The sequence below is a fragment of the Pongo pygmaeus genome, chromosome 2, assembly GCF_028885625.2.
Source record: "Pongo pygmaeus isolate AG05252 chromosome 2, NHGRI_mPonPyg2-v2.0_pri, whole genome shotgun sequence".
In the NCBI taxonomy this organism is placed as follows: Eukaryota; Metazoa; Chordata; class Mammalia; order Primates; family Hominidae; genus Pongo; species Pongo pygmaeus.
Window position 1 is genome coordinate 87,937,647 of NC_085930.1, and position 24,568 is coordinate 87,962,214.

Consider the following 24,568-nt stretch of genomic DNA (forward strand, 5'->3'; position numbering starts at 1 on the left):
TGTACTACAGACACTCCATTCCACACAATGAATGACCTAATATAATTATTTGAAATTGAAAATCACTTTCACTCTGACAGGAATGCCTTACCGCCTCCCCCGCTTTGGAGTTAGCAACTTACACATTCCTTTTCTGCCTCTTATCAGCATAAGGCTTATCTAGTCCTCTGATAAGCCCCACACAGGGAAATTGTACCAGCTTTGCTTTGGGGAACCTCTCATGTCAAATTACTCCTCTGTGTCTGCTTTAAAAAGAGACAAGAGTAAATGTGATGTTACTCACTCTCTTAGCTAATGCATTTATGCATTTCCACACTTGTGAAGGAAGGTCTGTTTCAGATGCTTAGTGTGGATTGTATAGTCTTCTGCTTCTGTAAGTCACATGGAAAAATCATTCTAGTATTATGTGAAGTATAACAAATAATTGCTTTTGGCTTTCTTCTTGGGTGTGTTAGTCCATTTTCACACTGCTGTAAACTTCCCTGAGACTGGGTAATTTATAAAGGAAAGTGGGCTGGGCGCGGTGGCTCACGCCTGTAATCCCAGCACTTTGGGAGGCTGAGGCGGGCGGATCACAAGGTCAGGAGATCAAGACCATCCTGGCTAACACAGTGAAAACCCGTCTCTACTAAAAACAGAAAAAATTAGCCGGGCGCGGTGGTGCGTGCCTGTGATCCCAGCCACTCGGGGAGCTGAGGCATGAGAATCGCTTGAACCCAGGAGGCAGAGGCTACAGTGAGCCAAGATCGTGCGACTGCACCCCAGCCTGGGTGAACGTGTGAGACTCTGTCTCAAAAAATAAAAAAAAAAAAAAGCAAAGTGGTTTAATTGACTCACAGTTCCTCATGGCTGGGGAGTCCTCAGGAAACTTAGAATCATGGCAGAAGGGGAAGCAGGCACCTTAACAAGTCAGCAGGAAAGAGAAGCAGGCAAAGGGAGAAGAGTCCCTTGTAAAACTGTTAGATCTCCTGAGAACTCACCATCATCAGAACAGCATGGCAGAAACCACCCCCATGATCCAGTTACCTCTCTCCTTTCACACATGGGGATTACAGGTCCCTCCCTGGACACGTGGGGATTACAATTCCAGATGAGATTTGGGTGGGGACACAGAGCCAAACCTATCATTGGGAATTCCATTTCCTTTTTTTTTTTTTTTTAAGACAGGGTCTCTATTGCCCAGGCTGGAGTGTAGTGGCACAATCACAGCTCAGTGCGGCCTCAGACTCCTAGGCCCATGCAGTCCTCTCACGTCAGCCTCCCAAGTAGCTGGGACTACAGGTACATGCCACCACGCCCAGCTAATTTTTGTATTTTTTTGTGTGTGTAGACATGGGGTCTCCCTCTGTTGTCAAAGCTGGTCACAAACTTGGGGGCTTAAGTGATCCTCCTGTCTTGGCCTCCCAAATTGCTGGGATTGTAAGCATGAGCTATGGTGCTTAGCCTTGGGAATTCCACTTCTTCTTGCCATTCCAGGCAGTGATGTGAGCATGCTGGGGGCCAATCCCAGTTTAGTCAAATTGATTATTTCCCATCACTATTGCTGTGGTCCACCTGAAACTAAAACTAAAATTGTATATGAATAAAAAGAAGAGCTGCCCAGAGGTGACAGGTTCAAACAGGGCTCTCTGGGATTTTCTTCTTGGCCTAGGGAGTCCAATTTCTTTCAAGTTTTATTCTTGCCAGTGAAGAGGTGAGATATCCAGAACTCAAAAGGGTGTGTGATGCCCTCTTGGCCTTAGAAGTTTACTAAAAACGGTAGCATGGAGAGACCAAGATCCAGGACTTTGAACTTGGACTGACCTGGGGCATTGCTCCAGCATTTCTTAGCTGAGTGACCTTTGGCAATTACTTAACCTCGCCGAGCTTTGCCTTTCTGATCTTTAATAAAAAGACAAATACTTAACCCCCTCCTGGGGTTTCTTGAGGGTGAGATGCATCAGATTTGAGGCTAAAGAGTAGGGTCAGGATAGAAACTTAAGGGCCCTTGAATGCAGAGCTAATGTGGGTAGCTTTTCTTCTATGGAATGGGGCCAGCAGAGGTTTCCACTGAGAAGAGGGAAGATGTGATTCTGTCTGTATTAACCAAAGTGCCAGGTGGTGGACCAGAACACTCAGGCTTTTAAAATGTTCTGTACCAGAAGAGAATTTTTTGGCTCATAGTAATCACTTAATAAAATGGCAGATGCTATTTAACGATAATCATAAGTAAAATAGTGATGATGATGATGATAATGAAAGGTTCAGCTTTCTTCCTGCTGTATTTCGAAGTCAACCCCCACACTCCAGTGTTTGACCGGCACCTCCCTATTCATTTCAAGGTGGTAGCAGCTCTTGATGGGCCCCTCTTACCCTGGCTACCCAGGGCCAGAACCATGTGACTCCCTTCCCCTAGTGGGTGCCCTGAAAGCCATATTTGTCCCCGTCCCCCACCCCCACCCCCGTCCAAGGCCCTGTGGATGGGGGCGGGCAGGCAGTCGCGCACTCCCGGGGGGCGTGTAGAGGGGTACCAGCCGCAGCCCGGAGTGTGAATAGCGCGCATTGACGCCGCTGCCGCCCGAGCGGGCTGGGGACACCCTGGCCGAGCCTACTGCCTGCAAGCCCCATAAAAGGAGCAGCTGCCGCCGGGCCCGCTGAGACGCGCGGGGATGAGGCGGGCGGCCACCGAGCGCGCGCCTGGGCTCCGGCAGTGACCGAGGCGAATCTCGGGGCCGCTCCGGGCCCGCAGGTAACGGTTTTGTCCTTGGGTTTGGAAGTGACAGCAGGAAGAGGGGAGGGGAGGGGGTTAGGAAGGGAGGAAGGAGGCTGGGCGGGAATGAGGAAGAGGGAAGACGGAAAGAGGGAGGAAAGGGAAGGAAGGAGAAGGCGAGGAAGTGGCCGCGCCGGGGAGCGGCTGGAACGCGCTGCACTTGCCGCCCGTCCGGGCGTTCAAGTTCCCCCGTCCCGCCTCCCCGGGCTGGCGGTCGCGTCCCTCCCGCTCCCGGCGCTCGCAGCTCGGAGGCTCCAGCCAGCCATATTTCTTCGGCGAGCATCTCGGCCCGCGCCGCAGAGCGCAGGGCCAGCGCGGGGGCCGCGTTGGCTGCGGCGCCAGGGCAGGTGCAAGGAGACGCGGGCGGCCCATCAGCCGCAGGCTCGCTCCGCCTGGGGCCGGGGTCCCTTGGAGTACAGTTTAGTTTGGCTCCAGTGGGTTGAGAGCCAAGTTCCCTTCCCCCTTGCTGCCTCCCGTTCCCGCCGTCCACGCTTCCCTGGCCTGCTGCCACTTAATGAACTGTTGGCTCACCCCACCCCTCCAGTAGCCTGCATTTTGATCTTAAGAGTGTTGTTTGCAACCGGGCGTGGTGGCTCACACCTGTAATCCCAGTACTTTAGGAGACCGAGTTGGGCGGATCACTTGAGGTCAGGAGTTCGAGACTAGCCTGGCCAACATGGTGAAACCCCGTCTCTATTCAAAATACGAAAATTAGCCGGGCGTGGTGGCGCATGCCTGTCATCCCAGCTGCTAGGGAGGCTGAGGCAGGAGAATAGCTTGAACCTGGGAGGCAGAGGTTGCAGTGAGCTGAGATCGCGCCACTGCACTCCGGCCTGGGCGAGAGGGAGAGACTCTGTCTCAAAAAAAAAAAAAAAAAAAAGAGTGTTGTTTGCATAAAGCTGGGCTCAGCTGGAGAAAATGGAGAGGAATTGAAAAGGGAGGCCCTTTTGTGCAGAGCCTTATTGTAAAGCCACTTTTCTCCCCTGGCCCTGAGCCTCTGGTGGTCCCCAGTACAGGGAGAGGGGATGGTAGGGTGCCTAGGCCTTCTTGCGAGCTGTGTGCCAGCTGCCCCTCTTGTCCCTCATTGGGATGCTTCATCTGTGGGCAGAAGGCTCCTCTGAGGTGGTGAGAGCCTCATTTCACCTGGGATGCCCCCAGTACCCCATGGCTCTAGTTTCCATGGCTTCCCTGCTCACTCACAGGAAATGTAACTTCTGGCCATCAGGCCTGTCTGCCATGAGCGGAGCTTCTTCCTCCAGAGCAAAGTGTATTCACATCAGGCTGAATGGGTTGCAGTCTGCAGGGCTGGTTATTGCAGGTTATTGCTGCAGGGCTGCAGGAGGTTATTGGAGACCTTTGCTTGAGGAGCTCTGGGATGGTAGTTTTGGAGTTCCTCAATTACTTCATTTACTCCTTATTTGAACATTGTTCTTAACTTTTCTTCATTGTTCTAAGCTCCCAATGAACTTCATAGTTGGCCTTTTTTCTCAACATGTGGTATGTTTGAACTCCAGGCTCTGCCCTGAGTCTGGGATAGAACATACCTGGTTGTAATTCTGTTATGGAGTGAATATGGGCAAATAACCATAGTTGCAAGCTGTATGGAGTACCTAAATATAGGGCAAACACTGCTATCAGCTCTTTATATATATATTCCTCTTCAATACACTCAGCCACCAAGAATATCATTCCCACTAAACAGATAAACAGAAGTGGGATTTGTCCAGTGCACACAGCTACCATATGACTGTGCTCGGATTTGAATCTAGGCAGTAGCCCTCCAGAGCTCCTACTTTTACCCCTGTTTCTTTGCAGAAAGTGGGCAGTACAACTTCTCCATGGTTTCGTTCTGGGATACCTTGAGGTGACAAAAAAGAATACCCAGCTGTGGAGTAGATAGATGTGGGTTGAATCATGGATCCCACATTTATAAAAATCAAAAGTTAACCTGTATAAATCCTACGTGATATTTTATACTCTGGTAATAGATATAAAATGCCATCTCATAATTTATAAGCAGGTATTATCAGATGTATTTAGAAGTTACAGTAGTGTCATACCCTTTATAGAGATTTTAAAGCAGAGGCTGTCTATGCTGACATTCAGCTCTATCGCTTAGGGGTTGAATTAACGTGGCAAAGCATCTAAGCTGCTGTTAAGAGTCAGCTTTCCTATCCTTACACTGAGTGATTTTGCGTAAGAGATGCACTTAAAACAGCACACAGCGTGGCACACATTTTAGGTGCTCAAGAAATGTTGGGGTTATTGTTTTATAAGTCGGCATGGACTCTTGTACTGGTTATGTATTTATTTTGTAAGATGGATTGATGTAACAGTGGTTCAGCATTACTCCTTCAGCTGCAGTGCACCATAGACCTTCTATGAATGTTAGCTTACGTACATGTACATGCACCCTCACATGTATGCATACACACAAATGCATACGTAAATACACATATATACACATACACAGTGCCCAGAAGGTTTACATTTGAAATTATAAGACCTTAGTGAATTCTGACTTGTTCAGTAAGGGCTCTGTTTTTCTTGGCAAAGCAATCATTGACTTTTTTTTTAAGGGTTAGAGAAACTTCAAAGTTAATTTTAAAGCTGTCTGAAAACCAGCTGAGAGAATTAACACCACACCTAACAGTTGCAAGGAAAAAAAATGGATTGACTATGACATTTACTTTCTTCATAGGCTGTTAAAAACTGTAATGTAATTTGCTAAACTGTTGCAAATAATCAACTGGAATCTTAACTTAGTTAAACAATTCTAGAATGAATATCTTCTCTAATGTGGTTTTATAGATGTTGATAAGTGAAAACTAAGTCATTGAATGAGGCATTTTCAAAATACAACCTTGACATAGATGAACGTGTTTTAAACAGTTGTTCAGGGTTTGGCCAAAATATTTGCTCATAAAAGAAGAGGATGCTGCAAGCCCAATGTTTATAAAAAAGAATGTGCAAAGTAGAAAGCAAACTGAGTGTCGATCCATAAAGGACTGTACATTGTAGCATATGTACAGTGGAGTGAATATGCACTTATCGAAATAATGACGTTTTGTTTATATGCTGTATGGAATGGCCCATTGAGATACCACCTCCATGGGGGCAAGAGTTTTGTCTGTTTTGACTGCTTTTTTAGTGGTTCCTAGAATAATTGCTGAATGAAAAGTAAATGAATGAGTGAATATTGTTCAACGAGACAAGGCAAAGTATTTCACAGGGTCTATAGTTAGTGGCCGTTTATGATTTTTATATATGTTTATATGCAATTGTGCGTGTGCATAGAAAACATTGGTTGTTTCTGGGGAGGGACTGGAAGGCTAGGGTTGGGACAGAGGAGATTTATTTTTATAGTTTGAGTGTGTGTGTGTGTGTGTGTTTGTTTATCATACCCCATTATGCCTATGTACCAATTAAAAATAAAAGTTCAGAGGAGCTGGTTCCCCTGAGTTTGGTCTTATTTTTTATTCTGCATAACCTGCCCTTTCTGTGACCCCTTTACTACATACAGGCTGTTTAATTTTCTCGCCATGGCTAAGTACCTGCAAGCTTTTGATGGGATCATCACATTTTTTTGAGGGGAAGGGTGTCTACTAGATGGAATTCCTATATAATAAATGGTGCATCATCCTGCCTGTAGAGATTGCTCATGAGGGAGGCCTCTGGAGAAGTCTTCATGGACCTCTGACACCTTAGACCAAGTTTGGTCCTTCTTAGGAACTCTGTAGATACTTAAGAATGAATAGATGGCTAGAATATGAGTCATCTAAGAATTTAAAATTTCATCACAATAAAGGCCTGTCTGAAAGTAAGGAAGTTTTGCTTCACTATGGGTACTTCCTGGCCTTTGACACACATCTTATGTACAACTCCACTATTCTGACCTCTTGTAATTAGGTCTTTTAAGGAAGTAGTCTCCAAAGTGCGAAATGACCCATGAGAATACAGGAAGAAGCCCTCAGGAGTTCCATGTATATACATTTTTAAAATGTTACGTTTTTAATATCATATATACACCACATGTTACTGGTATGCCATCTCTCTCTCTCTCTCTCTTTCTTTGGCTGAACCATCAAAAGTAAGTTGCTGACATTATGCCACTTCACCTTTGCCCACAATTTCCATTTCTCAAGTTTCTTTTAAGTTACTATATTTTGGGATAGGTGTTAAATTTTTTGCTTTCTCATGGATTTGTCAGAAGTGACACATTATGAGGGGATGCGTATTTTAAGAGTTGTGTCTGAAGTTTTCATATGTGTCCATTCTAAGATTTAGGTCTTAATTTCCGTCATCTCTAACCATTTTGGTAAACTGAAACTAATGTATAAGTTTCTGTTGCAGCCCGCCCCTTTCCAAAGATATAGATCCTCCTGCACTAGATGGGATTGATATAAATGACAGTGATGGTGAAGATATTAGCAACATGGTAACATGCATGTGGCTGTTTATATTTATAAATCACACTCACATGTATTACTTAATCTACAAAATAACCCCATCAGGTTTGCATTATGTTTGTTTTCAGAAATAACCCTAATCATACTACCTGCTTCTGAATATTTCTGACAGCTTATGTATTCTTTGCTATTCGGGAACTGGCCCGGTGCTATCAGTTAGGCATTGGGGTTGCTCGTGGCTCGGTGATGGATCAGAACAAAAACGAGACCCCTTGTAATCACGCCTTAACACAGACAAAACATGAAAATTGTCCAAACCACAAAAATGACCACACGTCCTCCCATTCTGGCTGGTATGAGTGACTGCTGCTTCTTTAAATATTAGAGTTGTAGCATTGCTTCCTTCTTTCTGCATGCTAGGTAAGATTTATTAGGAAACACAATCATGGAATTACCTCCATGTCTTAACAGCATCTAGTCTAGAACAAAGCTCTACTTCTTTGAACCCTCCCCCAAATCACATAAAATTACCCAACACATGCCCAAATCCTATAAAAGTTCTTTGCAATCTCCTCTTTCTGAGATCCCCCAGTTCCCCACAGTGTGCTTTATCCCTGCTGCATTGAGTGATACGTTAACTAGTACAACTACAGGTATGTTCCTAATGGTCTTGGAAGCATTTGCTATTTAGTTGTTTACAAACAGAAGAACTTTCCAGAAGTCATTGGGTAGTATTTTATGGTAAAATACAGCATTTTAAAATAAAGTAGTCATTATTTATTATAATTTGTAAAATATAAAAATACAAAAGGCACCAAGAATAAAAGAAAAATGTGCATTAATTTTATAATCCAGGAATAATCATGGTGAATATCTGGATATATCTACTTTATATATCTGCTTCTATGTCTATTACACCTCCCCCTCTCCCCATATATACTCACACACATATACACACTCATACACATGAGACATAGATAATTGGTATTATCCTGTGTATGTAGTTTTTTATCCTGCTTTTTTCGTTTAACATGATTATCATGACTATTTCTTATATAATCTGATTTTCCTCCAAATATATCTTTAATCGATAGTATCTTGTCATATGAGAATAGAAAGATGTTCATTCATTATTGTGTCTAAAATGATTGGTTTTTCCTTTTTAAATAGCTGTGATAAACATCTTCCTGTGTTTTATTATTATCATACTTGTAAGTTCTGGGATACACGTTCAGAATGTGCAGATTTGTTACATAGGTATACACGTGCCATGGTAGTTTGCTGCACCCATCAACCCGTCATCTACATTAGGTATTTCTCCTAATGCTGTCCCTCCTGTAGCCCCCCCATCCCCAACAGGCCCCAGTGTGTGATGTTCCTCTCTCCGTGTCCATGTGTTCTCATTGTTCAACTCCCACTTATGAGTGAGAACATGCTGTGTTTGGTTTTCTGTTTCTGTGTTAGTTTGCTAAGAATGATGGTTTCTAGCTTCATCCATGTCTCTGCAAAGGACATGAACTCATCCTCTTCTATGGCTGCATAGTATTCCATGGTATATGTGTGCCACATTTTCTTTATCCAGTCTATCATTGATGGGCATTTGGTTTGGTCCCAAGTCTTTGCTATTGTGAATCGTGCTGCAGTAAAAAATACATGAGCATGTATCTTTGTAGCAGAATGATTTATAATCCTTTGGGTATATACCCAGTAATGAGATTGCTGGGTCAAGTGGTATTTCTGGTTCTAGATCCTTGAGGAATTGCCACATTGTCTTCCACAATGGTTGAACTAATTTATACTCCCACCAACAGTGTAAAAATGTTCCTATTTCTCTATATCCTCTCCAACATCTGCTGTTTCCTGAGTTTTTAATGATCGCCATTCTAACTGGTGTGAGATGGTATCTCATTGTGGTTGTGATTTGCATTTCTCTGATAACCAGTGATTGATGAGCCTTTTTTCATGTTTCTTGGCCACATAAATGTCTTCTTTTGAGAAGTGTCTGTTCATATCCTTTGCCTACTTTTTGATGGGGTTGTTTGTTTTTTTTTCTTGTAAATTTGTTTAAGTTCCTTGTAGATTCTGGATATTAGCCCTTTGGCAGATGGATAGATTGCAAACATGTTCTCCCATTCTGTAGGGTGCCTATTCACTCTGATGGTAGTTTCTTTTGCTGTGCAGAAGCTCTTTAGTTTAATTAGATCCCATTTGTCAATTTTGGCTTTTGTTGCCATTGCTTTTGGTGTTTTAGTCATGAAGTCTTTGCCCATGCTTATGTCCTGAATGGTATTGCCTAGCTTTTCTTCTAGGGTTTTATGGTTTTAGGTCTTATGTTTAAGTCTTTACTCCATCTCGGGTTAATTTTTTTATAACGTGTGAGGAAGGGGTCCAGTTTCAGTTTCTGCATATGGCTAGCCAGTTTTCCCAGCGCCATTTATTAAATAGGGAGTCCTTTCCCCATTGCTTGTTTTTGTCAGGTTTGTCAAAGGTCATATGGTTGTAGATGTGTGGTGTTATTTCTGAGGCCTCTGTTCTGTTCCGTTGGTTTATGTGTCTGTTTTGGTACCAGTACCATGCTGTTTTGGTTACTATAGCCTTGTAGTATAGTTTGAAGTCAGGTAGTGTCATGCCTCCAGCTTTGTTCTTTTTGCTTAGGATTGTACTGTTTTGGTTCCATATGAAATTTAAAGTAGTTTTTTCTAATTCTGTGAAGAAAGTCAATGGTAGCTTGATGGGGATAGCATTGAATCTAAAACTTACTTTGGACAGTATGGCCATTTTCATGATATTGACTCTTCCTGTCCATGAGTATGGAATGTTTTTCCATTTGTTTGTGTCCTGAATTATTTCCTTGAGCAGTGGCTTGTAATTGTCCTTGAAGAGTTCCTTCACATCCCTTGTAAGTTGTATTCGTAGGTATTTTATTCTCTTAGTAGCAATTGTGAATGGGAGTTCACTCATTATTTGGCTCTCTTTGTCTATTATTGGTGTATAGGAATGCTTGTGATTTTTGCACATTGATTTTATATCCTGAGATTTTGCTGAAGTTGCTTATCAGCTTAAGGAGATTTTGGGCTGAGATGATGGGGTTTTCTAAATATACAATCATGTCATCTGCAAACAGGGACAATTTGACTTCTTCTTTTCCTAATTGAATACCCTTTATTTCTTTCTCCTGCCTGATTGCCCTGGCCAGAACTTCCAACACTATGTTGAATAGGAGTGGTGAGAGAGGGCATCCCTGTCTTGTTCCAAAGGAAATGCTTCCAGTTTTTGCCCATTCAACATGATATTTGCTGTGGGTTTGTCATAAATAGCTCTTACTATTTTGAGATACATTCCATCAGTACCTAGTTTTTTGAGAATTTTTAGTATGAAGGGGTGTGGAATTTTATCAAAGGCCTTTTCTGCAACTATTGAGATAATCATGTGGTTTTTGTCATTGGTTCTGTTTATGTGATAGATTACGTTTATTGATTTGCGTACGTTGAACCAGACTTGCATCCCAGGGATGAAGCTGACTTGATCATGGTGGGTAAGCTTTTTGATGTGCTGCTGGATTCGGTTTGCCAGTATTTTATTGAGGATTTCGCATCAATATTAATCAGGGATATTCACCTGAAATTTTCTTTTTTTGTTTTGTCTCTGCCAGGTTTTGGTATCAGGATGATGCTGGCCTCATTAAATGAGTTAGGGAGGAGTCCCTCTTTTTCTGTTGTGTGGAATAATTTCAGAAGGAATGGTATCAGCTCCTCTTTGTACCTCTGTTAGAATTTGGCTGTGAATCTGTCTGGTCCTGGGCTTTTTTTTGGGTTAGTAGGTTATTAATTATTGCCTCAATTTCAGAACTTCTTATTGGTCTATTCAGGGATTCGACTTCTTCCTGATTTGGTTTTGGGAGGGTGTTTGTGTCCAGGAATTTGTCCATTTCTTCTAGATTTTCTAGTTTATTTGCGTACAGATGTTTATAGTATTCTTTGATGGTAGTTTATATTTCTGTGCAATCAGTATTTTAATATATGTTCAGATTTCAGGTTTTTTTCTTTAGGATAGATTTCCTTTGGAAAGAATATATCTTTTCAAACTTTTTTATGTCTTGCCTGATTATTTTTTTAAAATTGTTTTTGATACATACACCATCCAGATTTAGTAACAGTTGGGCCTTGGGGCTTGCTGCACCACGAGGAGCCCTGAATCCCTCTCTCAGCCTGGCTGCTTTTCCCAGCACATCTGCTTCCTTCCTCTCTCACAGCAGACTGGTTATTATATTTTACCAACATGGCTGCATTTGCAGTCACCACGTGGAAGAAGGGAGAGAGGCACTTACCAGTGAAGGAAGAATGATTGTGCATTGAGGATGCAACCCAGTGTGTATGAACTAAAACCTCTTTAAGGGCAGACTCTGATGAATCATTACCTCTTTCTTAGCACCTGGCAAGCCACTTTGTGAAATGCTCTGTCCAATATATATTTTTTGAATAAATAGATAAGAAGTCCATTTTAGATGTAAAGCAACCTGCAGTATCAAAAATCGTTTTAATAAAATACAACCCACTCTCAAAACAAATGTAAAAATTGATAGCCCCCTATATTTTTAAAATGTTTATTCATTCTACCATCCTGCAGGTATTTATTGAGGGTCTCTGTTTGCCAGGCACTTTTTTAGGCACTGGGAATATAGTAGTGAGTTCAACCAAGCTTACGTTATAGAGCATGAATATAGAAAAAAACACCCAAAATAAATATAAAATGCCAGGAAGTGATAGATGCTGTTGTGTAAAATAATGAAGCAGGGTGAGGGGGGTAGAGAATAAAGGGGTTTGACGTAACTTTAGATAGAGTAGTCCAGGAAGGCATGTGTAAACTAAGAAGTCTCTCTCCTATTGGTTGTGATTACTGATCTCGAATATTCCTTTTAGCTTAGAAGTTACTGAACATAACATATAGCATAAGTTGTTATAGCATAAGTTGCTGTTGTATGTGGTTTGTGACTTTCCCTTTGAGCCTATCTTGGTGTTAAGCACTTTCCATATGTTGTTTAATATTCCCATTGATCTTATGAGAAAGCTCTTAAGCCTTTTCTGTGGAAGTGAGTGTAGGGGAAGTGAGAGAGGTTACCTTACTTGCATGAGTTCAGGTAGCAAGTGGCAGAGCTGATCCTGAAATCCAAACTTTGTTTGAAGCCCCTGGAAACCTATCATTAGCAACGACTGAGAAGCCTAGGGTTAAGTCCTCTCCCAGGTTCCTGAGGCTAAGAAGGAAAATGCACTTGTGGTCAAAACTACTGTGGTGAAAGGTTAATTAGAAAGCATTGGTATGTAAACTGTATTTATATTGACGACAGACTGCTTTTGTTTCCAGAAAGTGGGTAAAGGCACAGGCCTCTCTTCATATGCTAAATAGTTGCCACAGTCTGCTAGAGTGCCCAGGAAGCCAGCTCCCTTTGTGTCTAGGAATAGTGTGGAAAGCCTGGCCAGGCTTTTGATCCAAGTATATTTCCTTACACCCTCCTCAATGAGCACTTCTGCTTTGGCCATGATCACAAGTGAGAATACAGGTTAAAAGGACACAGGCATCTTTTTTGTTTGTTCTTGGTCCCAGAACACGGTATCCATTTCAGATGGTTGCTTGACAATATTGTGCAGAAGAGGTTTTCTCTTTGACAGTAGTTGGTATGTGTTTCTGGTTGACAGTAGTTGGTGTATGTCTTTTTGATGGTAGTTGGTATGTGTCTGTTTGACAGTAGTTGGTATGTGTGTTTGTTTGATGTAGTTGGTATGTGTTTCTGGTTGACAGTAGCTGGTATTTGTTTCTGTTTGATGGTAGTTGATACGTGTTTCTGTTTCACAGTAGTTGGTGTGTATGTCTGTTTGTTGGTAGTTGGTACATGTTTCTGGTCGACAGTAGTTGGTATGTGTTTCCAGTTGATGGTAGTTTGTACATGTGCCTGTTCGATGGTAGTTGATATGTGTGCCTGTTTGACGGTAGTTGGTAGATGTGTCTGTTTGACGGTATTTGGTATATGTTTCTGTTTGATGGTAGTTGCTATGTGTGTCTGTTTGATGGTAGTTGGTATGTGTTTCTGGTTGATGGTAGTTGGTATGTGTGTCTGTTTGATGGTAGTTGATACATGTTTCTGGTTGACGGTAGTTGGTATATGTGTCTGTTTGATGGTAGTTAGTACATGTTTGTGGTTGATGGTAGTTGGTATGTGTTTCTGTTTGCCGGTGTTAGTATGTGTTTCTGGATGAGAGCAGGCAGTTGGTATGTGTGTCTGTTTGATGGTAGTTGGTATGTGTTTCTGGTTGATGGTAGTTGGTATGTGTGTCTGTTTGATGGTAGTTGATACATGTTTCTGGTTGACGGTAGTTGGTATGTGTGTCTGTTTGATGGTAGTTAGTACATGTTTGTGGGTGATGGTAGTTGGTATGTGTTTCTTTTTGCCGGTGTTAGTATGTGTTTCTGGATGAGAGTAGGCAGTTGGTATGTGTGTCTGTTTGATGGTAGTTGGTTTGTGTGACTGCTTGACTATAGTTGGTATGTTTGTCTTAGTTAATAAAAGAAAAATGTTGAGGATCAAACAGAGAAACGAGTCTGCTCTGGGTCTGACTGCTGCCCTTCCTGTCCGTCTGGTGTGGATATTAATGTTGCTCTGAGGGTTGGATGAGAGCATGGCATCTAGCGGACCTTCCTGATTAAAGAGAATCACATTGGGGCTATAATTAATTTTTCAGCTCAATTACAAGCTTCTTTTGATATCCTTCATATTGTATTTGCCAGATTTCTAAGAGCTTTGGTAATATTGCAGTTCAATGCCAGCCTAACTTGGTATAAATTTAACTATAGGGAATTGATTTCTGCATAGTTACTTGTTTTAGAAAATGCTGAACACATGAGAAAAATGTTTTTGGATGACACAGAAGGAGGTAAATAGAGATCAGTGTTTTTTATCACCACATGGAAGGATGGTGTGTATCTTTTAATCTGGCCAGAGAATATCCCCTGAGTCAATGCCACTTAAAGCATTATTCTTAGCTGTGGTATTTTGTTGTTTATATTGAGAATTTAGAAGTCTTGAGGCCATTGTTTTTCTGGTTCCCAGTAATGCTATCTTCTGGTTTTATCCTTATGCTCCAACCTGTAGGTTAGTGGAAAAGGCAGAGGGTGTTGTAAACATAACTGTTTACATTTATTTTATTTATGTCTTTACTTTTTATTGAGATGGAGCTTTCCTCTTGTTGCCCAGGCTGGAGTGCAGTGGTGTGATCTCAGCCAACTGCAACCTCTGCCTCCTGGGTTCAAGCGATTCTCCTGCCTCAGCCTTCGAAGTAGCTGGGATTACAGGCACCCACCACCACACTGGCTGATTTTTATTTTTTTATTAATTTTTTATTTTTTAGTAGAGGTGAGGTTTCACCATGTTGGCCAGGCTGGTCTTGAACTCCTATCCTCAGGTGATCTGACTGCCTTGGCCTCCCAAAGTGTTGGGATTATAGGTGTGAGCCACCGTGTTTGATACATTTAAAAGATAATTATCTTCATAATCTGTTTCTTTAAATGTGTAATTTTCAGGGGGTTGGGGAACAGCATGAGATCCTAATTTGACTATTAAATAACAGTTGTTTCCTTTGCATTCACTTAAAAAATCTAGTGATTTTTTCAGTGGAAGGAGAAAAGTTGGGAGGTCATTTTTAATCCAGCAATGATTTCCTGATTATTGTTTTTATTGCAAGGTATACCCAAGTTCTGAAGACTCTTGTTCAGAGTCCATCCTTCTTCTCTGCCCTGCATGACCATAACATTCCCCCACTGCCATTCTTTCCTCCTTCTCACTTATTGAACATTAAACTATGAGGATATAAAGATGAATAAGTTATAGTTTGGGGAGAAACACAAGAATAAATAACAGTGAACCAATGTGGCGTATGCCACAAGGTGCCATAAATTATGGGGAAAATGCAAAAGGGAACACAGAGAAAGGAGTGAAAGGGAACATGGAGAAGGCAGTGCTTGCTCCTGCTTATGAATGGTATGGCTTCAACAGAAAAATGGGCTTTGTAGTATCAATAGGAGTTTCTTGGGCAGAGAAAGAAGGAAAGATCTTATAGGGAGAGGTAATAGCTTGAGCAAAGGCATGTTGGAATAAATGTGTTTGATCTATTCACGGACAGTGTATAGTGGAGTGCATTTAGAACTGAAATTCACAGAATGGATGAGGGATGATGGCAGAGGAGGTTAGACAGCATAGGTCGGGATATATTGTAAGGGACTTGAGTTTTATGAGCCTGTGCAATCCCCCGTAACACTTCTGTTAAAATTCATTCCATTGTCATAGCCAGAAGAATTCAAACTCAAACAGAAAAGAGAATTTATGTGCTTACCCAATGAAAAAATCCAAAGATAAACTACCTACAGGCATGGCTGGCTCTGGGTACCCAAGACATGTTAGCAATCTGTCCTTGTATCTGTCTTCTGCCCTCTGCTGTATTGGTGCCATTCTCAGTCTTATCTCTGGTGGGAAGAGGATTGGTCCTAGCAGTGTTAGAGTCCCATCCTTGAAGCTTAGCATCCTTCATGAAAAGTGAATTTCTTTTTCTCCTTTTTCTCAATGGTTACAACCAGTGTCCCAAAATTGAATCTGGTTAGATTAACCAGGGTCATATGGCCAGCCGTGAACACTTTGACTAGAGAATGGATCATGCTGATTAGCTTGCTCAGGGTCACATGCACCCCAGGAGCTGGGAACTGGTGGCCAGAAAATGGGTAATAGTGACTAGATAGACTGAAACAGTGCATTTCTAATATAAATCCCACCCTACCCTATTAGCTCCTTTGAAAAGACCCTGGAATCCTTTTTTAATTCCTTTTGCCTTTATAACTGTTGCAAAGGAGCCAGCCAGAATGCTCATTATCTTTTTTGTACAAATGCCCAGGAAGGGTACACTCTAGCAATATTTCAGGGAGAGAGATATGTTTATATCCAGGTCACTTTTTATTTTCATTCATGTTATCCCATACAGGCTTCCTGAGACCTTCCCATATGGGAAGTTCTAGAAGCTAGGAATCTATAGTATGCTAAGAGTTATTATACAAAGATGAATCTAGGCTTCACAGAACTTGTAGCTTAGTAGGGGTGATAAGATTAGAACAACAACAAAAATATATAGTGAAACGTCAATATATATGTATGTAACAGACACAGAATCAACAGTGTGTACTAACTTAAAGTTCAAGGGAAAACATGTAAATGTAAATAACACAGTCCATGCCAGCTGCCTTTGCATATGGTGTGTAAAGGTCCCAAAGTGAACAGGAGTTTAGGCATGAGTTGGATTTCTCCATTTGTTTTCAGTTCCCATGTGCCCCTCATGGTGTGAGTACCTCACCAAGTGGGTGTTTATTCTAGTGTCTTACTGTGTATTTTAAAAAATTCAACATGGTCCTTAAACTCAAGCCAGCTTCCTCAGCTGCTGTTTAACCAAAGAAGCAGCAATGAAGGGTGATTTTGACTTTAAGCTGTCAAGAAAAAATATTGAAGTGTCATAATTAAGATAGAGGTTACCTAACTGATCTCTATTTTAAGAAATATTAATTTTCATTTTGCCAAATAAAACCTTACATTTTTTCCTTTGAATCATCCGCTTGTAGTTACATGCATAAAATAGCTTTCAGCTGAATGAGTGATGGTATTTGAATGCCATTGATAGTTTCATTCCATTAGAAGAGAAAGAAACTGAACATTTGGGTTGCTTTTTAGATTTGAAAGAGTACAGTGTTCGTTGTTTTCCTGGTGTGAAGCATGCCTGAATTCTTACAGAAATTCACTGAGTCTTTGTTCCCTGTTCTTTTTCTTGAACACAAACTTTACTCATAGAAAATGGGTAGGGTTGAATCTATACAGCTTCCTTCTTCCTCTTCCTGTTGCTGTCTCTGGCTTATTGACTGGAGTCAGCAGCTTATTTCAGAGCTGCAAGAGACAAGCCATCTCATTTAGTTCACCTGCCTTCTTTTGGAGACAAGGAGAGTGAGGTTGTTAAGCTTCTTCAAAGTTAACAATAATCTTCTCTTGAAGCACATCTTCCCTTTGAAGAGCTATTCGTGCACCAAGCTTTTAGGAAAAAGGAAAATTGTTTTAATGAGCTGGTATTAGAACTCTCCACTATCATCAGACTTCCTTTTCCTCTTTCATATCTTTTTCAAATTCATGGTAAGGAGTGTCAGTAAAGTCTTTTGGGGAACAAGAACAACACCACCAAGAAGGAGCTGACCTGGGCTGACTTCTCCTACCAGCCGTGTTGGATTCTGCCAGAGTTATTTTTGTCCTTGGCAGTCTTCTTCCTTCCTAATTGCTAGGCCATATGGTGCCTTGTCCCCCACATGGAGAGTTGGCACTTCCCCTCCATTCAATCTCTATCCTTTGTGTTGCACAAATTACCGACCATGGTGATGGGGTTGAACAAACTCACCCCCTAGAGGCTCGGCAGCGTCCATGCCTTAGAAATCAGAGCTGAAACCTCCTAGTGATGCCCTGGATTGGTGGCCAAGAATGAAAAAACTGGACAAGAAATAGTGAAATGGGATTGAGTTTGGAGGCAGCCAGACCTGGGTTCAAATCTTGGTGCTCTCCTGTCATCATCGTCAGTGTTCTCACTGACACCATAGTCAATGTGAATTGAGTGCTTACTATATGTATATGCCAGGCACTGTGGTCTCATTTCCTGATCTCATTTGTTTGTCACATTAGCTCTCAGGGAACTGTGGCATGGAATAGTTATTAAGACACTTGCCCAAGTCACATGGCTTGGGCTAGTTTCGGACTCTGATCTCTCTCTTTACAAATCCCACACTCTTTTTTTCTTTTTTAGAGACAGGGTCTCACTCTCTCACCGAGGCTGGAGTGCAGCAGTACATTCACAGCTCACTGCAGCCTTGAACTCCTGGGCTCAAGTAATCCTCCACCTCAGCCTCCTGAGTATCTGGGACTACAGGTGTGCCCCACTACGCCTGGCTAATTTTCATTTATTTATTTATTTTTGTAGAGATGAGGTTTTGCCATCTTGCCCAGGCTGGTCTCAAATTCCTGGACTCAAATGATCCTCCCACCTTGGCCTCCTAAGGTGCTGGGATTACAGGCATGAGCCCTGCACTTACGGTATGTGTATAATTTGGAAATACGACTGCCAGTGATCATGCTTTAGAAATACACACACACAAACATACAACAAACATTTATTCTCTCACCAGGTTTCTAAGGGTCAGGAATCCAGGAACAGGAATCCATAATCTGGCTTAGGTAGTTCTGGCTAGTTCTCTGTCTCACAAGCTTGCAATCAAGCTGTCAGGCTTCAGTCATCTCCAGTCTTGAGTATGGCCAGAGAATCCACTTCTAAGCTAGTGCTTGTGCTTTTTATAAAACATTCTGAGTCTAGAATTTACGTAAGCCATATAAGCTCTCATGAATGATCTTACCTAGTAGTGGAGAATTTTGGATTGGATGGATGTAATATTTGGGATGATTTCATGAGACTTTGCAGGTTGAATTTTTAAAGCCTCCACTAAGAAATGGTCTTAACCACATGGATTCTAATGCTCAGAGAATGTTTTGATAGAGGAGATCTTTTAGAAGCTGCCTCATTGGGGGAATATTTGGTCTTGTTAAAAGAACTCTGTATATAGCTTTCTACATGGTTTTGGTAGAATTCTACATGTCACTTTCCTCAGAGGGTAGTGAAAGTCTTTGAATTCTAGAAAGTGATTTTGAGGCAATCATGGTACACTGATGGAATTTTTCAATAATTACGTATTTAATGACATTTTGAAACTGTATTTTGGAAGTTGTCCATATTTTGTGATAGTCACAACACTAAAGTAATGATTGCAGTGTGTTTAAAAAATGGATCCAAAAATGACAATTATGGGTACAGTCTGAGTTTCTTCCTAAGTAAACACAACGCAAAAGTTACCGTCAACTTATCTATTCCTTCAGTATTTGATTCTGTGATGAGAAGAGCAGATTGCAGTGTTACTATGAAGCCCCTGGGGTCAGTGACCACACCTCCTTTTGTCTTTATTTCTCCAGTGTCTACCACAGTGTCTCCACCCAATAAATGCTCCATAAATGTTGGACTGAGTTAAATCTACTAATTTGAGATGAGAAGGAAAACCACCCAGTATTTGGAGGAAACACAAAACCAGGTCATTCACACATACCATAAGTAAGCCAGTCAAAAAATAGGGATTGCACTCTTTTTGCAATCCAGGAGCTGTTCTAAGTGTGCGGGGCTACAGAGGATGCCCCCCAAAAGTTTATCTTTAGGTGGAAGGAGGCAGACATTTACAAAGTAGATAAAGAATTCCTGTGCTATCACGTGCTGCAAACAAGAAAGCATAGAGTCACATGGTATAAACCAGGAGAGACAGAAGGGTCCTGCTAAACCAGTGACACCCCTAACGTTGTGCCATTTGAGGGGAGACTTGACCAGTGAGAAGGAGGCAGCCGTACACGGATCCATGGGGAAAATTGCTCTGCAAAGAAAGGGGGAATGATCATAAATTAAAGCAGCTTACAGGATGGGAGTGCATTGTATGTTTCTTCTTCTCAGAGGTAAGTAACCTAGAGCTGATGATGCAGCTTGATGATCACCTGGACCCAGATTCCTTCTGTAGTTTTGCCTTTCCCTCCACAGATTTTGGCTCCTTCTCTCTTGTTAATTGCATTTTTCCAAACACACGCTCCAAGCTTGGGCTGCTGTTTTTGCGCTGTAGCCAGTCTGACCCCGAAAGAGCAAAAGAGAGATGTGCCTTCTCTATTTAAGGTCTTTTCCTGAAAGCTACACATACTTCTGCTTAGATCCCATTGATAGAATGTAATTGTTTGGCTATGTCTAGCTGCCAGGTAGGCCACATATGTAGTCTGTATTCCAGGGCACCATGTGGCCCTGACAAATTGAGTGTTCGAAAGCACGAGAGAATGAATGTTGGAGATTAAGTCGCAGTCCATGCCACAAACAGCAAGTGCAAAAGCTTTGGCATGCTCAAAGCCATTGTGTCTTAGTGAAGAGAACAGAAGCAGATGAGGTCAGAGAAGAAAGCAGGAGTGAGATCGTATAGAATTTTTTAGGCCATTATTAAGAGTTTTTCAAAAAATTTGCTCCCAATAGGAAATGATTGGAACATTGAATAGAAACCATTGGAGTAAAAGATAAGATGATTTGGTTTAGGATTTAGAAAGTTTTCTCTAACTGTTACGGAAAATGAATCCTAGGAAGAGAAGGCTGGGAACAGAGATATGATTGGAACATGTATGGATTTATAGGAATTGATGATGGTGGTGGGGTTATACTAGAGTTGTTGGCAGCTGAGAGAATGAGAAGTGGTCAGGTTTAGAATACATGTTGGATGTAAGTGTAGGGCTAAGGGAAAATAATGATAGTGATGGCTAATTCTTTATTGAAAACTTACAATGAGAAGTGTACCATTTGAAGCACTTTAGTGTGTTAACTCACTCTTTTAATCTGTATAATAACTGTGTGCTATAGGTTCTATTTATTCTCATTTTATGGATGGGGAAACTGAAATATAGAAAAGTCAGGGAACTGGCGTGAGGCCACTTAGCTGGAAACTGGAAGAGCCATGACTCAAACCCAGCAGTCTGGCCCCAAGGCGTGTATGTTCTTAATGCTGTTGTATTCCACTTGAGGGTGATGCCTAAGTGCTTCATCTGAGCAATTGGCTGGACGGTGGTTCATTTACAAAGATGGATAAGGAATTGGAGCCAGAGAGCAAACCTATAGTAGTTCAGTTTGAAAATGTTAATCTTATTATTACTAGAAATCAGTATTATACTATAAATAATAATTGTGTTATAACTATTATTATAAATAAATATTATAACTTTAAATTTTGAAATAGTTTGACTCATATAAAGTTGCAAGCATAGTAGAGTTCCTGTGTACCCTTCACCCGAGTTCCCCTGACGATAATGTATTAGGCATGCCCTGTATTAATTCTAAGCTGTCTCTTACGGGTCTAAGTAGAAATTTCATGTAGGCAGTTGGATGATAGGCAAGTCTGTTGCTCAGATGACAACCCTAGCTATAAATTTGAGATATGATTTGAGATCCATTAGTATATTGATATAAAGCTATAGGTCTGGATTGGAGCATTTGGGGTTGATTTTTTTCAGATTTTTTTTTTGTGTCCTGAGAGAATTTAATGTAAGAAAAGAGATTTTGCTTATGCTAGGAACCTACTTAATTAATGGTAAGCAGTACCATTAATCTGTGGGCCAGGCACGTTGTTAAGCATTACACATGACTTATGTCATTTAATTCTCATAGCAACTTCAAAGCATGGGGATTATTGTCCTTATTTTTCAGAGATGCAAATAGAAATTTATGAGAACTACGAATAATAACATAGCCAATGGGGATTCCAACACTGGGCTGTTTTTCTCCAAACCCCACCCCTCCTCTTTGTCTGTCTCCATACACACACACACACACACACACACCACACACACACATACGTGTGTGTCTTGCTCTGTTGCCCAGGCTGGAGTAGTGTGCAATCTTGGCTCACTGCAACCTCTGCCTCCTGGGCTCAAGCAATCCTCCCACCTCAGTCTCTCCAGTAGCAGCTGGAACTACAGGCACACACCACCACACCCAGCTAATTTTGTTATTTTTTGTAGAGATGGGGTCTCACTACATTGCCCAGGCTAGTCTAGAACTCCTGGGCTCAAGCAATACGCCTACCTCACCCTCTCCAAACCTATATTTTTAGCCACTGTGCTATATGGTTCTGGAGGAGTTTGTGATGGAGAAAAGGAGTGAAAGACTCGCCTAATTCAATGACATGGATGAATTAGCACTCACCTAATTCAATGACATGGATGACATTAATGACAGGTATCCAGAAAGTGACATTCAAAGTAGCACTCTGAACACTAGGGATCACCTTCTCTATTTTAACCTTGGGTATGATTATGGAGTTGATCTTGCTACAGGTGCTTGCTGTATTTGTGCTATATGCAAGGTATTGCTTCATTCATTCATTCATGCATTTTTTTTCCCAACAAATACCTACTGAATCCCTAGCTAGGCACTCTCACACATATATGGGTAATATGTAAACAGGTGGGATATGGAGAGGACTTAAAGTCATTTAAGACATTCCAAATGTGAAGATGGGAGAGGGTCAAGATCAGCTAATGATGGAGAAAGAGAGGGAAAGGCCTTAACCAGGCAAGTATAGCAAAGGCTTACTACTGCAGAAATGAGCTACTGTGTGTATGTTATATTTATGTATATATGTGTATATATTATATGTGTATATACATTTTTATGTGTGTTATGTCTGTATCCATATGTTATCTATGTGTGTGTATACATAGGTAAAATCTATTTCACTCCTAGGTATATACTGATAAGAATTGAAAAATATTTTTAAATAGAAACTCATACATGAATGTTCATAACAGCACATAATTCACAGTAGCCAAAAGTTGGAAACAACTTAAATGTCCATCAACTGATGAATAGATAAACAAAACGTGGTATATCCATGTGAGAGAATACAACTGCTCAGCCATGAAAAGGAGTTAAGTACCGATACATGCCACATTACATGCCTTGAAAATGTTTCACTACAAGAAAGTTTACACTACAGGAAGACAGACACAAATGGGTTCGTATTGTATCATTCCATTTGTAGGAAATATCCAGAATAAGCAAATTCGTAGTAGTTACCAGGAACTTGGGGGAGAGGAGAACAGGGAATTAATGCTTAATGGGTATGGAGTTTCTGTTTGTGGTGATGAAATGTTCCAGAACTAGATAGTGATGATGGTTGGACAACATTATGAATGTACTGGCACTGAATTATACAATTTAAAATTGCTCAAATGATGACTTTTATGCTAAGTGTATTTTACCAAAATGTGAAAAATATCTACTCAAAATCTCTTTCTTTTAACCTGGGAGCAGAAAGTCCAAGACTTTTTTTTTATTTTAAAAAAAGAATATTTACCAATTAGGCATTACTTAATGGCAGTATTTTGTTTCTGTTTTTTGTTGGTTGGTTGGTTGGTTTTGAAACAGGGTCTCCATCTGTTGCCCAGGCTGGAGTGTAATGGTGCAGTTTCAGCTCACTGTAACCTCTACTTTCAGGGTTCAAGTGATCCTCTCACCTCAGCTTCTGAGTAGCTGAGACTAGAGATGTGTGCCACAGTGCTTGGCTAATTTTTAAATTTTTTTTAGGGACAAGTTCTCACTCTATTGTCCAGGCTGGTCTCAAACTTCTGGGCCCAAGCGATCCTCCTGTCTTGGCCTCCCAAAGTGCTAGGATTACAGGTGTGAGCCACTACGCCGGACTCCATAGTATTTTGAATGGTAAAATAATGTTTTGGTACAGGGGCCAGTTTTTACCTTGAGAAGAGGGGAAATATTGGGAGTTGACATTTGCTGAGCATTTGTTCTCTGCTACACATCATGCAAAGCGCTTAACTCTTATAGATTATCAAATTGAAATGATCACAACAGCCCTTTGTGATAGGTGATATTTTCATCACATTACAGGTTCAGAAATTGAGATGCACACGGTTCTGTGACCTGCCTTGTATCTTACTAAAGAGAGGTACAAGTTCATTGGAGTTTCCACTCCATGGGGACAGATACTACATCTCCTTATATATCCATGGTGACTTTAGGCCCTAGTCCCTGTCCTGCCATGGTGTATCTATTGAATCTCTTCCATGAATGAATGAAGGACTTCGGCTATGTAAAGTAGCACCATGGTTGACAGCAATTGCGCTGTGTTGAAAATCTAAGTCTTGAGAAACCCTTAGATAAATTTTGCAATATTGGATGAATTTTGCAATGTTATATCAATTTGTATCAGTTGACATGGAGTGAAAGAAAAGCGAGGTAAAAATAAAGTGCTTCTGTTAGTTTTCAGTCTAAATTTCAGAACACCTTTTTCAAGGTGTTTCAGTTTTTTTCTTGATGTAAATGATAGCAGTGGAGCAAGGAGAAATTAAAAAGCCATTTTTTGTTAACTTATGATACTCTTAAAATCTTTGTAGTCTTTCACCCAACCAAAAAAAAGCAGTCTGTAAAAATATCTTTGTTTTATGTAAAGATCAATACTCCCCACCCCACTTTTTAAAAAATTGCCAATTGGTACTTCTTATGATCTCTCTTAAATATAATTACCTTTTTTTTTTTTTTTTTTTTTTGAGATGGAGTCTCGCTCTATTGCCCAGGCTGGAGTGCAGTGGCATGATCTCACAACCTCTGCTTCCTGGGTTCAAGCAGTTCTCCCACCTCAGCCTCCTGAGTAGTTGGGATTGCAGACATGCACCACCACTCCTGGCTAATTTATTTTTGTTTTAATTTTTTATCCTTTTGTT

The 24,568-nt window shown here is 41.2% G+C and overlaps 1 protein-coding gene across 33 annotated transcripts in view; it reads left to right on the top strand.

The window, feature by feature from the left end:
• The window catches only part of MAGI1 (membrane associated guanylate kinase, WW and PDZ domain containing 1), a 679,422-nt gene that overhangs the window by 485,405 nt on the left and 169,449 nt on the right, over positions 1–24,568 (top strand). Inside the window, exon 1 of one of the 33 annotated variants that reach the window (XM_063661873.1) lies at positions 2,578–2,728. The exons of 31 other annotated variants lie outside the window; for them this stretch is intronic. The gene's annotated coding sequence lies outside the window, so the exon portion shown is untranslated. Of the gene's footprint in view, positions 1–2,577; positions 2,729–24,568 lie in introns of those variants that run through there. One more of the 33 variants, XM_063661875.1, reaches the window with a different exon arrangement.